The following is a 14,337-nucleotide window of genomic DNA, read 5'->3' on the forward strand; positions in this document are numbered from 1 at the left end:
AACAGATGACTCCATTTCAACCTAAATGTCCCTTGCCCGAGCTAATTGCTAATTTAGACTTAAACTGTGCCCAACTCACGATTAGAATTCAAACCTTGGAACCCCATTAGGGATGCATAATGCTACATTTTCTTCACTGAAATTAATCAGCTGCAAATGATTAAATCACTATATATAGTGTGAAACACAACAAAGCTGTAATTTTTATATAAATTCCAGAATGTTACATTATTTCCCTTCAGCACTGACATTGGAATAATTCTTCCACAATCATTGCTTTGTCTTCTGTAAAATAAAATTAAAAAAAAAACAAACCCATTGCTCTTCAAGCGTACCAAAGTCTGCGTTCAATATTTAATATGATTAATGTTTACTGTATTTGTTGTGGGGTTGTCTGCTAATTGTGGCGTTAAGCCGCACCCCCTTCATCATCTTTGGGGGCTGAGGGAAGTTGGTTCAGAACCACTGTTTGAGAAAGTATCAATTAAAATTCAGCTCCATTGAACACATGAATCTTTTTTGTTGTTTGTTTGTGGTGCCCGGCGTATCTGGTGGCAACCCTCTCCTTTTCTCTCCCTCTCTTAGCTGCAAAAACAGACCGAGATGCCAGGCAACTTCTCTGTAAGGAACGTACCCCATGGTGAGGTCCCGAGCTTGCTCAGGAGGCAAGTGGGGGCCAGAGATATCCAGTTTGCAATCCCAACAGTATGATTCTCTGGCAAAGCCCTCCACCCCCAAAATGAGACGCGTCGTTTAAGGAAGGCCTGGGCATGGGTGAGGTGGGCAAGGCGTCTAGGGGCTGGATTTAAGATGGCGGACTGCATTTGCACAACCCTGAGAGCCATTTCAAGCCTCTTAAATTCTGTGCCCCAAGCTACCTCCCTCATCAGGTCCTTCCCTCCTTATATGTTGCACCCCATGTGCCCCACTTGCATCCCTCTCTGATTAAGAATACCTCGTTGAGGGTCAGAAAACCTGACCCAGTCTGGCCTCAGCTACCATGATAGACCTTGACTCTGTCCCTCAACCTCCCTGGGTCTTTGCTTTCTCATCTAGATACTAGGAATAATAACCTTCATTAGGAAGAGTTAGGGTTGAGACAGTGCTTGGTAAACTGCAGGAGGCTCTCCAGATGTGGAGGCCACTGTCGTCGAGTGGCGTGTATTTCTCTGGCTCGCTGCCCCACTGCAGCAGGCCGTCTGATTCCCACCTCAGAGATCCTAGAGCTTTTGGGGGGAAACTCCAGGCAAAGTCTTGAAAATGCTGTCAAGAGAAGGTGTCTCCCACTTCTGTTGCTGCCCAAAGCTCGTTCCAGCTGTTGGGGCTCCATTCTTCTGCTGGCTTGGAGGCCAAACTGCACCAACTCTAGGCCCTTTGTCGATCGGTGAATGGTGTCTTCTCTTACCCTCTTCCGTTCTCGTCAGTTCCAAAGGACCACTGCCTCACCCTCCCATTGTCTCTCAAAGAATATGGGGACAAAGCGTACTTCCAGCTTCGCCTCGTAGCCCTCTTTTTCTGGAGCCCATACACAGGACCACAGAGGCTGGGTTTAAATTCTCCCCTCTCCATGCTCTCATATTTTATCTCCTCATCTTCCTCACCTTGGTGAAACTTGCCCCCAGACACATGATCACTCCTTTCTGACCAAAGCTTCAGTTCCACACTAATAGCTGGCCGCACTGAGTATTGATTGGGCACAGTGTTTTGGGGGTTACACAGAGCTTGGGCTGCTCTTCACCCCAAGAGCTCATAACCTATGGGATATTCCCTCATGGACCTGTGCCTCACCAAGTCCACGTCAGAAGATCCCTTGTGCATTAGTGGGCTCTCCTTTCATTCTTTCTGGGAGTAAGCTCCCTCCTGGGCTGTTGACAGCTAGAGGGTGGGGCTCCTGAATATTTTAGCCTCTACCCATTACAAAAGAATAGGAACCAAGCACACGCCATTTTGGCATTGTGTTACCTTTCCAGAACTGAGGAGAGATTGCTCTTAAATCATTCATATATTTTTCATTGATCTCTTTTGCCAAAGAAGGCATATTTCCAAATGGGCTGTACAGTCTGGCCGATGGATAAAGGAATGTTCAGGTGAGTGAGACTGAACCGTATACCTTGACCTAGAACTGATACAGACCTGGGGCGCATCAGCAGGTCCATGCAGGTCATTAAATACTGAAATTCTTCTGTAGCAGTTAGTCAATAGCCCCTGCCAAGTCCCCTCTGGATTCTTAATGCCCAGCTCCCTCCCTAGATTCCCTAGATTGCCCCAAAATCCAACAGAAGCAGCCTGGCACCCAGGGGTCCTCTAGGACCCTGCTCCAGCATCAGGGCCAGCATTCTTTCCCATCGACTAGTGCTCCTGTCATGCTGGTTGTTAGTTAGTTTGAGGATCACCAGACCCTCCCAGCTAACTCATCACACAGATGTCTCCAGATAGTGACATTAAAGGCCTGTCTCCCAAAAAAGTGTTGGGATCTGCTTTGAAGCATACTAACTGTCTTTTTAAAATGGTCTCGGTAACAAAAGTCTTGTCACTGATCATAACTGCCTCTGGTGAAATTTCCCTTCAATTGACAAACGACTTTGGCCATCTCACACTGCCCCTTTATCCTATGCTTTCAGAAAATAGTTGGTGGCACACACACGTACTCAGTGCTGCTCACCGCCAGGCACTGAACCAGGCGTTCCACATGCAGAATCTTGTCGAATCCCCTCTGCAATATTGTGCCTTGTAGACATTACTATTATCATTTAACAGAGGTGGAGATTAAGACTCGGAGTTGAGGTAATCCGTCCAAAGTATCACAACAGGAAGGGGCAGGGCTGGGATTCGAGCCTAGGCTGTGCGACTCCAAAGCTCTTAACCTTGAAACCACACTGATATATAGTCTCAGATGGGTCACTTAGCCTCATCTTCCTGTTGTTGTGTGATCTCCACTCTTGCAGGGCCCTTGAGGAATGCCCCATGTGTGAGCCTGTGTTACGTGCATGTGTGTATGTGGGGGCGGGGGGTGTGGAGAACAGGAACAGGAATGGACATCTGCGGGGTGAAGCTACATATACACGTGTAGTCACGGCCACATCCCTGTTGTCCATCATTTTTGTGGATCCTTCTGATTGCCTGGGTTGTCTGAGATCAGAAACCGCGACACGTCCGGGGCTTTGATTCTCTGACCCAGATGAGGGCCACATGCAAGTCAGTCCTCTGTTAAGGCATCTGGATCACCACGAGGGTGAAGAGGTATAAGAATCAGCGAGTGAAAACTTCGGAAACCAGGCAGGAGGAGCCTCTTAGCTTCTTTCTGCCAAGATGAGCTGTGATGTCCCTCTTTTCCCTGCCTTCCTCCCTTCCTTTCCTTCATGTCAACACAGAGACAGGCACGAGGCGGGGCTTACTGAAGCACCGTGAGAAATAGTGAAGGGCTCAGAACATTCCTAATGTCCAGACTGTGTGCGTGTTTGCTGGTCCGGGTGGGATGGAGACTCTTTATGGTACACTCTGGTGGCCTTTTTTTTTTTTTAATTCAATTTTTTGGATGCTTTTCTTCAATTCCCTTCAGAATGCTTTTCTTGGGGGCAAATGATTTAAGATTCAAAACGATAGTAAAAATGAAGTGGAGGTGATTCCTCTGAGAGCTGCTCCCTTTCCAGAGCAAGCGAGCGTTGGGCCCCAGCTAGGCCCCATCCATCCCCCTGGGTGTGTCCAAGCCTGAGAAGAGACTCTGGCCCATTTACTCCCTGGAGGCTGCTTAGCCTGGCTGCCAGGGTCCTTGCCCTCCCGGCCCCAAGGCTGACAGTGACCGAAACGGCCATTTTTGCAAATGGAGTTTGCTGTTCCTTAAGGATCCCCCCAACAAGAGAGCATTGTGGAAATAGAATTACCTCCTTTTTTTTCTTTTTTCTTTTACGCCTTTGAGCTCAAAATTTCCCCTCCATGAGGTCTGAGATGAGCTGCAAATCCAATCTAATCCAGAAATGCCCATCAAAAAGTTGAATTTGAATTTTGCCCTCCGCCAAATTATGGCCCAGGAGGTGAGTGGAGGAGGGAGGAGAGAAAAAGAAAGCATCTCCTTGCATTTCTGACAATGTTGTCTCTCCTGGGGTGGGAAGAATGGGGCCCTGGGGCCATGGATCTGAGGGAGAGGAGCCCCTGGGTCTGGGTTGTTTCTTCCCAGAGCCCCCACCCCGGGGGGAACATGCCCTCTGCCATAGGGCGCCCCGGGCAGGAGCCGGCCTTGGCCTGTGGACAGCAAAGCATCTGAGATCCAGCGAAGCTGGAGTGAAATTCGGCCAGAGGCTGACATTGCCATTGCGCCACCTGCTGGAAGTTTGGAAAAAGAATCTGAAAGTCCCAGTTTGGCTCTAAGTAGTAAAATGACAATCCTAATGATTATTTTTAATACCTCTCATTTTGTCTTATTATACGACTTACACAGGTTTATTGAAGACAATTTAGAAAGTTCATGTTAGTAAGATAAGTAAGACAAAGCACAAAAAGCGCAATCCCGTCACCCAGAGATTACCAGTTTTGTTTTGTTTTGTTGGCTTTCTTTCTAGTCTTTTTTCTACTTGGATATGTGGAAATACATGCACCCTATTAGTCTCATTCAACACATTATTTTGTAACCTGATTTTTTTTGTAACCTGATTTTCAAGCACAACAATATGTCTTAAGTATCTGTACGCATCATTAATTATAATCTGCAACATGATGTTTCTTAGCAGTTTTTTACATCCCTGTACCGTGATTCTAGGGCATTATCTTATGCACTAATTACAACGTTGTCTATGCTCTGAGTTTTTACTAAGCCTAATTTTCCACCTCCCCTCTTCTTTCTTTCTTTCTTTCTTTCTTTCTTTCTTTCTTTCTTTCTTTCTTTCCTTTTCTTTCTCTTTCTTTCTTTCTTTCTTTCTTTCTTTCTTTCTTCTTTTTTCTTTCTTTTTTTTTCTTCTTTCTTCTTTCTCCTTCATTCCTTCTTTCTTTCCTTCCAGCTTTTTGTCTTTATTTCTTTATTTTCCGTTAAGTAGAAAAGGTCTCAGCAGATGTGCTTTGGGACAGTTCCTTGCAGTATCCCCCCCCCCCGCCCCCATACACACACTTCATACAAGGGACTCCAGAGACTTCTGAAGATTCTCTCTTCTAGGTGGGCTCTACTGTCCCTGCCTTGGGAGATGGGACCTTCTACTCTGAATCAAGATAGGTGACACAGATGAGACCTTAATGTAGAGCTCCTCCAGCAAAAACCCGAAGGCTACTTACTCCATGCCAGCCAGGCTCCATTCTAAGAACCTTACCTGAATTATAACAGGGAAGCTTCCTAAAACCCTCATGCGATAGTATACTTCTTCCTGCTTTCCTCCCTCTACAGCTGGGGACACCATACTTAAGAAAAGCAGATGAACTTACGTAGGATCATCAGGTATTAGCCCCAAATCTCAGTGTGTAGTGATTGCCTTTAAAAGGAAACAAGGGGCACCTGGGTGGTTCTGTCGTTTGAGCATCTGACATCTTGATTTTGGCTCAGGCCATGCTCTCAGGGTCGTGGGATCAAATCCCGAGTTGGGCTCCTTGCTCAGTGGGGAGTCTGCTTGTCTCCCTCTCCCTCTGCCCCTCCGTCTGCTGTCTCCCTCTAAAATACAAATAAATCCTTAAAAAAAGAAAGGAAAGGAAATAATATCAAACAAAGGAGATTTCCAGATTCCCTTTAAAAAACTAGACATCTGGCAACATGGCCTTGTGCTCCCCCACAACAGTAATTAGCTCAACTGAGCAGTGGTGCCCACTTTAGACCAGCAAGGACTCTCCAGTTGTACCATCTCCACCCTTCGTAGATTCTCCCCACCACAGAGGAGGGGCGACTCCTGTCAGCCACACTGTAAGGTGGGCTGGCCTCATCTGACAGACCAAGAGAACTTCCAAAAAGATAATGACAGACTTGGGGTTTGAGTTCCCGGCTGTCTCTGAGAACCAAGGTGTGTTATGGCTTCCCTAAGCGAATTGCTTCTCTCCTCTCTCCTTGAGTGTGGGGTTGGATTCTGAGGGTGCTGGACCAGGAGAGGAGTGACATAGATCAGACTCAAACAGCCCCTGTGGGCACCATTACCAGAGCTACTGGAGCAAGTGCACACGGGCAGATGGGAGTGCTTGCGTCAACTTGGTGGGTTGACTGAAGTCAGAAATCAACAGTGGCCTGAAATGAAGTTGCTGAAATATAGAACAGGAATTGGCCAACCTTTTCTGTAAAGGGACAGGCCAGTCAACGTTTTCAGTTTAGTGAACCACACAGTCTCTGTTGCCATCTCTGGACTCTGCTGTTGCAGGGCTAGCGGGGCCCTGGGCAATACGTACATGAGTGGATGTGGTTGTGTTCCAATAAAGTTTTATATCCAAAAAAACAGATGCTGGCTTTCTTGGAAAAAGCAGGCCCGTTTTGATTTGTATTTCCCTAATGGCAAGTGATGCGGAGCATTTTTTCATGTGCTTGTGAGAATGGTGGAAATTAACAAGACAGGAAACAACAATGTTGGAGAGGATGCGAGAAAGGGGAACCCTCTTGCACTGTTGGTGGGAATGGGAACTGGGGCAGCCACTCTGGAAAACTGTGTGGAGGTTCCTCAAAGAGTTTAAAATAGATTTGCCCTACGACTCAGCAATTGCGCTGCTGGGGATTTACCCCAAAGATATAGATACAGTGAAACGTTGGGACACCTGCACCCCAATGTTCACAGCAGCAATGTCCACAATAGCCAAACTGTGGAAGGAGCCTCAGTGTCCATCGAAAGATGTTGGATAAAGAAGATGTGGTCTATGTATACGATAGAATATTACTCAGCCATTAGAAATGGCGAAAATCCACCATGTGCTGTCATGTGGTTGGAACTGGAGGGTATTATGCTGAGTGAAGTAAGTCAGTTGGAGAAGGACAAACATCATATGGTCTCACTAATATGGGGAATATAAGAAATAGTGAAAGGGATTATAGGGAAAAGGAGGGGGACTGAGTGGGAAAAATCAGAGAGGGACATAAACCGTGGGAGACTCCTAACTCTGAGAAATGAACAGGGGGTAATGGAAGAGGAGGTGGGCAGGGGGGTGGGGTGACTGGGTGACAGGCACTGAGGGGGGGACTTGATGGGATGAGCACTGGGTGTTGTACTATTTGTTGGCAAATCGAACTCCAATAAAAAAATATAAATATGTATATAAAAAAAAGCAGGCCCGTTTGCTGACCCCAATATAAAAGGATAAATATAAAGACTTAGGAATAGAAGTGTTAGAGTGACTTGACCCTGCACAAACCAAACACTATTAATACTGAGTGGATTCTGGTTTCCAGTTTTCTTCCACTGAACCTTCTTCACACTGTTTCTCTCATTTTGGTGACTTTGGGAAAGAGTCAAAATAAAACATCTGGAAAAGATTAAAAATTGTGGATGGGAATGCAGATTTGGCTTCTCTGACCGGGGTTATTTTCTAAGCTGTTAGTGACTGGATTTCTAGAAGACCGGAATCCTGGTTAGCAGGGTCCACATGTCATCAGGCCAATTGAGGGAGGCGAGGCCAAATCATCCTCAGAAGGGATTGTGCCTGTTGGGTACCTCCGTCCTCCAAATGCTTCCCTTTTAAGGACCTGGCTAAACAATATCATTTTAACACAGCAACTTCCAGGCCTTGAGAGGTGACTTGAGTTAGGTTGAGGGGCCAAAAAAATAAAAAGGGAAGACTGAGATGTCTAGGCATTTTTTCTAAATCTGGAGTCTCCAGATTTAGGGCCTAGGATCAAAAAAATGAGAAGGGGGGTTCAGAGAGGGCTAGAGAGTGAAAGACCACGGGAGGGGCCACTCTGTTTGTGTTTTCCTTGAAGTATTTGGTGGTGTGTGTGTGTAGGGAAGAAGGAGAAAGGGACACAACTCCGCTACTTCATATAGATAGAAACAATTCTGTGAAGTTGAAGGGGAAGGGGCCTTAGGAATCCAGCATTCCACTTCATTACAGGGAACTCCCCCTCCTGTGCCGACGGAAGACATTGCCGGATGATTCTGGCATTCGTTTCCAGCGAGCACTGATGGGGTCCTGAGGGGTCTCATCTCCTTGTCAACACAGCACTCCAGGCAGCCTCCTGCAATCTGTCAGGGTCAGAACTTAATAGTAATAATAATAACAACAATAATTATAGCTAATAGTGATAGAGCATCTGTTGTCGCTCAGGCATTGGGCTAAGTGTGCTTTACACATTATCTCCTCTACTCCTCGTGACCCTACAAAGTAGTTGCTATTATTTTCCCTATTTTGCTCAAGTGAGTTCCATCTTCCCGCATCCCAGATTCCATCCAAATGCCTTCTTTTACCAAGGGGACACTGAAATTTAAGATCACATCATAGCAAGTTGTGGAACTGATGAGGAGCCAGACATCTGAATCGCCAGTCCATTGACCCACGCTGCTGCCTTGCTGGGTACATGATGTAGTAGCTACAGGCTAAGCTGCTGTGACACAGAAACCCAAGAACCCAATGGCTTAAATAAAAGTGTGTTATTATCTCTCACCACACGGTCCTAAGGTGAGCATCTCATGGCTGATACGGGATCTCTGCTCCCTCACATACTTCAGCAGCCCAGAATTTTTCCATCATTATGGTCCACCATCTCCTAGGGTGCAGTCCTGAGAGGACTAAGGCTGGTTCAATTCCACCTCTGCCTTCCAGTCTAGGAGAAGATAAAGTCCAGGGCAAGGGACTATTCTTTAAGGAGTTAGTCCAAAAGTTGCGCACAACACTTCTCTTCACATTCCATAAACTGGTTAACATGTGACTTCCTACCCCACCCCCCCTGCCAGCTTCAAGGCCTGGCAAGCAGAGCCTCTTGCCAGGTAACCATGGATCCACTAAAGCTCAGGAGCTTATTACTAAGAAGAAGAGTAGACTAGGAAGTGAGTAGCCTCAAACTGAAACCCATCTGTTGAGCTTGGTGGAATTCAGAATACAGACAGTAACCACTGGCCACAGGCAGCTATTAAACTGAACATTAATTAGAGTTAAATATAATGAAAATTTTAATTCCTCAGTCACAACAGCCACATCCCAAGTGCTCAAGAGCCATGAGTAGCTCATGGCTCCCACATTACACAGTGTAGCTAGAGAATGTTTCCATCACTGGAGAAAGTCCTCCTGCATAACACTGATCTACAGATTGTGGACTCAAACATAAAAGACCTTGAAGATTCCAGGCCTCTCTCTGTGAGGCAAGTGGAGTTTTATTTACCACAGAAGGCTGCAAAAGGAAGTGGGGGCTGGATGAGCGATGAGGCTTAAAGATTTTGCTCTGGGTGATTTCCTGAGACTGGAGAAGTTGAGTCAAGCCTGAAACCGAGATATGGTCAGGAGTATTTTTTAAGCTGCTGTTCCCTGGCTGCTGTGTCTCCCCTTCCAGGATCAGTCACTGCTGCCACAGATAATTCTCAGGATTCAGAGGCAAGATGAGAACCTTGGCAGGAGTTTGTGGCTGATTCACAAGCCCAGTCTTTCCAGAGGTAGCAGATTAGGGTCTCTTGCAAACATCTGCTGTTATTACCTGCCTGGTTCAAACCATTCTCCTTTTGGTGACAGCAGCCCTATTTTCTCTTAGGGAACACACTCCGCTTTTTCAGTACATGCAGTTGTGTTGACCTCCAGGGTTGGCCATGTGACCTAGGCCTGGCCAATCAGAGTCATGCTAATCAGCCCAAGGGCGGCCTTATGTCCCAAGAAGGATCAAGGAGAGTCAGCCTCAGATTTCTGTTGGAACTATGGGAAAACAGACATTGTCCTTACACTAGAGTTGCTAAACAGATAAATTCTGGACATTTTTACCACCACACAAGAAGACCCTGAGAGTAATGAGAAAAACAGGGAAACTAGAACCAAGAAGTAAGAAAGACAGGATCTCAGTGATGAGGTTTGAGCCTAAGAATCTAGCTTGTGTCTGAGGTCAGTCTACCCCTGAAGTTTTTTAATTTTGCAAGCCAATACATTTGCATTTTTGTCTAAAACCATTTATGATGGGGGCTGCCTGAGTGGCTCAGTTGGTTGGACGTCTGACTCTTTATTTCTTCTCGGGTCATAATCTTGGGGTCGTGAGATAGAGCCCCAGGCTAGGCTCCATGCTAAGTGTGGAGCCTGCTTAATATTCTCTCTCTCCCTCTGCCCTCCCCTCTCCTCTGTAAAAACAAACGAAAACTGTCTATGATGGGCTTACCTTACTTGGAAACAAGAGTCCTAATAAATATGAGGTCAAGTCTCACTTTTTCTGCTCTTCTTCCACTGGTGTAGCTGAGCCATGGATCATGGCACTGGTTTTGGGAGAAGGGAGAAATTCCACTAAGGAAAGAAGTCCTGGCACCCCATCCATGTCATCAACCCACTCCTCCCTCCCAGGAACCTTCTTCTCCAAACACCATCCTCAGGCTGCTCTTCCATGACTTCTTTTCTACTTAATATTTATTTAAACTTGTTTTCATCTGATGTCAGTGTGTGTGTGCATGTGTGTGTGTGCATGCCCAAGCACATGTGACTGTGCTCCTCAATCTTGAGTGTCCATCAGAATCGCCTGGAGGGATTGGTAATACAGTTTTCTAGGCCTTACTCCAGATTTTTTAATTCAGCAGGTCTACGTGGGACCTAAGAATTTGAATTTCTAACAAGTTCCCAGTGATGCTGATGCTGCTGTTGAGGGACCATACTTTGTGTACTACTGGCATATGGAATGAGGGTAAGTGGAGAAAAACACCTGCCATTTCTAGAATGTTTTATAATTTGTAAAGACCTTTGATGCAGTTTATTTTAATTGAGCCTCTTGGTCATCATATAAGAGGGATAAGGCAACTACTATTGACATACTATTATTTTAGCAAGGAAACTGGGTCTCAGAAGAATTAGATGATGTATCAAGTTCACACACTAGAACTTGTAAAAGCTGAAACTATCACTCCCATCTCCTGACTGCAGTATTTATTGCATTACAGCATCCTATATTACATGAAAGTGGAATCCAATTTTAAGGAAGGGAGGAAAGAGGGAGGGGAAGGAGAAAGGGGGGATCAGGAATTGGTGGGACAGAAAAGGAGAAAGAGAGAGAGAGAGAAAGAGAGAGAGAGAGAGAGAGAGAGAGAAAAGAAACTGCAACTGAGACCTGAGAGCATGTGGCTTACTGAAGACCACCATGGGCTTAGCGTTTGTCAGAACTGGATTTGGTCCCATTTCTGCCACTTTCTAGTCCTTGAACCTTAAGAACATTTGTTAATCTCTTTGATCTCCAATTATAAAATGGAGATGGTGAGGCCTCCCTTGAAATATTATTGTGATTGTTTAATGAAACCATATGTGTACATGTTTAGCACAGAGCCTGGCACTTAGTAAGCTCTGCATAAATGCTATCCATTCCAACTTTACTTAATTCCCATAAACTTTCTTAGTTAGATGCTGGATCAGTGAAGAGTAGACCTAGTCACTGTAACACATTAACTTTTTAGGTGCCTCCTAGAATAAAAAGTTTATTTCTGTCTCACATGACAATTTGAGATGAATGTTCTCAGGTGAGGGACAGCTCTGCTGCACATAGTCATTCAAGGATTCAGGCTCATAAGGCAGCTGTGCCTTCTTCAATACTGGGTTTCTGAGGTTTCACTTATCATTGCCATTCCCACCATCCAGCCAATGTGAAGGGGAAGGAAGGAGTAGGTGAGGCATGGCTTGATCTTACATTGTCACCCGAGAAGGTCCTCTTGAATTCTCTTGTAGAAAACTAAGTCACATGGTCACATCTAAACTCAAAAAAAGGTGTGGGGAGAGATTACTGCTTGGGTCTCTAATATGTCTTGCTGGGGTGCACCAAGACTGTGAAGCCCTCATTGCCCTTTACCCTAGCCATTTCTCATGGCTGTTTATGCAGATAATAACCTTAACAGATGAACACACACACACACACACACACATTCACAAACCCCAAGAACAATGAGCAGGCTTGCTCATTCTCTGCTATAAAAGTGGTGAATTCCCCAAGCTCAGTGTTCCTCAGTTGTAACCCAAAACCACTGTATGCATTACATCCCTCTGTGTGTGTCACATCATCCCCATGAGACCTGGGGGGAAGAGGAATCAATGCCAACACGTTCATGCTGCTTATTGTATCATGGGTGATAAAATCCTTTGTCTCTGACTTAGGAGTCTCATGTCTTCTATCACCATCAATGAGACAGTAGAAAGTTAACATATTAGTTTGTAAGTAGGGTAAAATCACATCCCACAGGAAGCTGGGAAATGTGTTTAAAAAAAAAGATTTTATTTGAGAGAGAGAGAGAGAGTATGAGAAAGATCATGAGCCAGGGGGGAAGGGCCGAGGGAGAAGCAGACTCCCTGCCGAGCAGGGGTCTGGATCCCAGGACCCTGAGATCATGACCTGAGTGAGCCTCAGACAGACATTTAACTGACTGTGCCACCCAAGTGCCTGGGAAATGTGATTCTTAGATGGACAACAATATCCTGGCTACCATTCCAGGACCATAGAAGGGCAAAATGGACTTCAGTGATTAGCCAAAGTCTAATGGATAAGTCTGTGGATAAGTCTATTCCATAGATGGTCTTATTCTTAATAAGAAATAGAAACTCAAAGAGGTGAAGCAATTTGCCCAAGTTCTGTCAAGAAGCGGAGCTGGGATTTGAATACATGTCTGATTAATTCCTTCTACTAAAAGTGTAAAGATATACCCCAGAAATCTGTTACTGTAGTCACGCAAACATTTGCACAGAGGGCCATTTGCTGTGAAGTTAATGCTAGTCCTGTGTGCACCTTAATCTTTACCCTAACCTTTCCAAGGCTCTGGGAGGAGCCCTAGCAATGTGGTCACATGACATTGGAAGCCATACTAAGGAGCCTAGACTTTATCATATAGACAATGGGAAGCCGCTTGAAGTTCTTAAGCAGGAATATAACATTGTCACTATAATGTTGATGAGCTGGATGGACGCTAGAAGACTCTGGAGGCTAGAAGACTGTTTTAATGGTGCCTGGCTCAGAGTAGATGCTCACAGTGTCCTGAATGAATGTCTTTGGTGAAAAACGATGATGGCTTGAAGCAGTAGAAAGACAGGATATATGGGCTTGAGAGCCAGATAATAAATTCAGGTGACCTCCCATGCTTAAGAATGATACACCACACTGTATTCAAGATGGTAGTTACTCCTAGGGGCCGGGAATAGTTTGTGATTAGGGAAGGAGTCAAAGGGCCCTCAGCTTCATTGGTAACACTTCACAGTGATTTGGGGCGATGGGTGATTCCTTACCCATCTAAAATATTTTGTAATAAAGTTCGTAAAAGAAATTTTGTAGGCAGAAGAGAAGGGGCAGGGTTTTAGAATAATATGAGTGTTCAATCCCTCCCAGAGGAGTTTGCATTTCAACAGAAGATAAATCATTCACATAAAGGATAGGATGTCTGATGGAAGGCTGTCTGGTCTTGGCAAACTATAGGAAAGATATTTACAGAGCAAGTAAGAGTCTCGAGGGCCTGCATGTAGTCACATATGCATGACTGGCTCAGTCTGTTCTACCCGAAGACATACAAGGCTAGACCTGGGGACCCTTGGGAGGACAAACTCTGCCTACCCTCTGGAGGGGATCTCCTTGGCAAGCCAGCTGGTGTTTGCTCTGAGGCCCCCAAGGATCATGTCAGCTGTGGCCGTTTTAGTAGTCACACCCCTCACCCCAAAATGCCCGAGTTCCCTCTGTGAATTCTTCTTAATTTTATTTTAAGCCAAGATGAACATGCTAATCTTTCTCCTCCCTCTGCTTCACATCTAAGCCCTGGTGCACAGCCTTGCATTATTCATGTAGGTTTACATTAATCAAATGCTTCAAAGTTTGATAGAGTTTCTATTTTGGAGCATACATTCTTTGTAGAGTTGGCACTCAGTGGACAATGGGATCATATTTTGGAGATTCTCCAGCATTCTTAATTCCCATCTGCTTTATTTGCTGCAGCTGTTTTATTTCTTCCCCAGAGACCATATCTTGGAATTCGGCAGCATGTAGACTGTTTTCAAATAAATGCAAGCATCAGGAACTGTTTTCTGGGTTGAATGGAAGTGAACATGTTGAAAACAGTTACACTTGGTTTGTCTCCTCTGCCTAATGACATCCTGTGATGCCCACATGTATGATTTTTTGGGAGAGGCTACTACTTGTCCTCCAGTGTCCATTTTCTCTTTTGTTTCCTTAAAACTTTTAACTGAGTCAGGTAAGAATAAACACATTTTCTGGGTTCTTATCTCATAACGCACCCTTGCAGTGGCCATGTGACCAAGTCC

The sequence above is a fragment of the Nyctereutes procyonoides genome, unplaced genomic scaffold (genome assembly GCF_905146905.1).
Source record: "Nyctereutes procyonoides isolate TBG_1078 unplaced genomic scaffold, NYPRO_anot_genome, whole genome shotgun sequence".
In the NCBI taxonomy this organism is placed as follows: Eukaryota; Metazoa; Chordata; class Mammalia; order Carnivora; family Canidae; genus Nyctereutes; species Nyctereutes procyonoides.